Source organism: Octopus bimaculoides, chromosome 1 (genome assembly GCF_001194135.2).
Source record: "Octopus bimaculoides isolate UCB-OBI-ISO-001 chromosome 1, ASM119413v2, whole genome shotgun sequence".
Lineage (NCBI taxonomy): Eukaryota > Metazoa > Mollusca > Cephalopoda > Octopoda > Octopodidae > Octopus > Octopus bimaculoides.
In genome coordinates this window covers 67,669,679-67,671,163 of record NC_068981.1, presented here as the reverse complement: position 1 = coordinate 67,671,163, position 1,485 = coordinate 67,669,679, and the positions used below count along the sequence as shown (strand labels likewise).

The window sequence follows — 1,485 nt, the reverse complement described above, 5'->3', positions numbered from 1 at the left end:
TATATATATATATATATACATATACATGTACCTGTGTCACTATACGTTCACTTATGTGAGTGCGTGTGTATTTTTGTATGTAACGTATTGATACAAAAATGCACGACACATATTAACTTTGTCATTTCACGTGAGTAACCCTGTAGTTACAAAAGTAAATAATCCTGAGAATGCTAGTAAACGTAAAAAAACACTTCTTTCAATATACATAGATACATATATACAAACACACACACACACACATACATACACACATACATACATACATACATACGTTTCTTAATCTTCGTTTCATAACACATTAGCATACAGAAATCATTGGATATTCGCACTTCTAGACATTCACGTGGATAATATGTATACGTATATACATATATATATATATATATATACATATACATATATTGAAGCTCTCACACATGTACGTAATGTATATTTATAGTATATATATTTATTTATGCTTAATATGTAATCATATGCATATATTCACATATACACGCACAGAGACACAGACACACACACACACACACATATATATATATATATATATATACATATAGGTAACCATATGCATATGTACATGTATATAATTTTTTTATATGTATGTTCATATATGTATATTGACATAGTTTTATATATATGTATGCATATATATGCTTACATATAAATATGTATTTACATCTATACACACACACACAGAGACACACTTACATATATATATATATACACACAACATATTGGATTTGGTTATGAAGAAAAGTGCATGTTTGCATTTCTGAAATCCTACTGAGATTTTTTGTAAATCCAGTGAGGCACTGGAAAAATAGCCTCAGCGCATTATGCATTGCGTGATTGCTGTTGAAGAAGACCATGGATGGCCTCGTAATGTTTCCTCGTTGTGATAAATATCATATATGCTTAAAAGAATTAACCTTTGCCTCTTCTTGTATGAAAGTTGTTAAATTTTGCTTTTTACAGATTGTATTATTACCATCATCACTATAATGATCATCATCATCATCACCACCACTTATCATCATCATCATAATCATCGTCATAATTCTCCACTTCCCCTTCATCATCATCACCATCCCCCTCCTCCTCCTCATCCTCCTCATCATCATCATCATAATCATCATCATTCTCTTAATCATCATGCGAAAAGTACTATTTATCTGCTAAACGAGTGAGGTTGATGTACGTATATGTATGACTATTTGTATAATGAGTATGGTGACGTCTGTGTTCATATATTTTGATATATATATTCTGGCTACAAACATGTGTAAAGCCACGATAGAAACACAACTTCTGTACTTTCGTACTAGCTTCGCCAGCTTCATATACTTATATATTACCACAATTGTCTTAAATTTCATCACTTCATTAGCACCAGCTACATATCGAAATTTTCATTTCACATTCGGCCAACTGTGCAGCAAAATCTAGTTCCCTATATATATATATATATATATATATATATAT

The 1,485-nt window shown here is 30.5% G+C and overlaps 1 protein-coding gene across 1 annotated transcript in view; it reads left to right on the top strand.

The window, feature by feature from the left end:
* LOC106873299 (neuronal acetylcholine receptor subunit alpha-10) overlaps positions 1-1,485 on the top strand; it is a 1,066,434-nt gene that overhangs the window by 913,602 nt on the left and 151,347 nt on the right. The gene's annotated exons all lie outside the window — the stretch shown is intronic.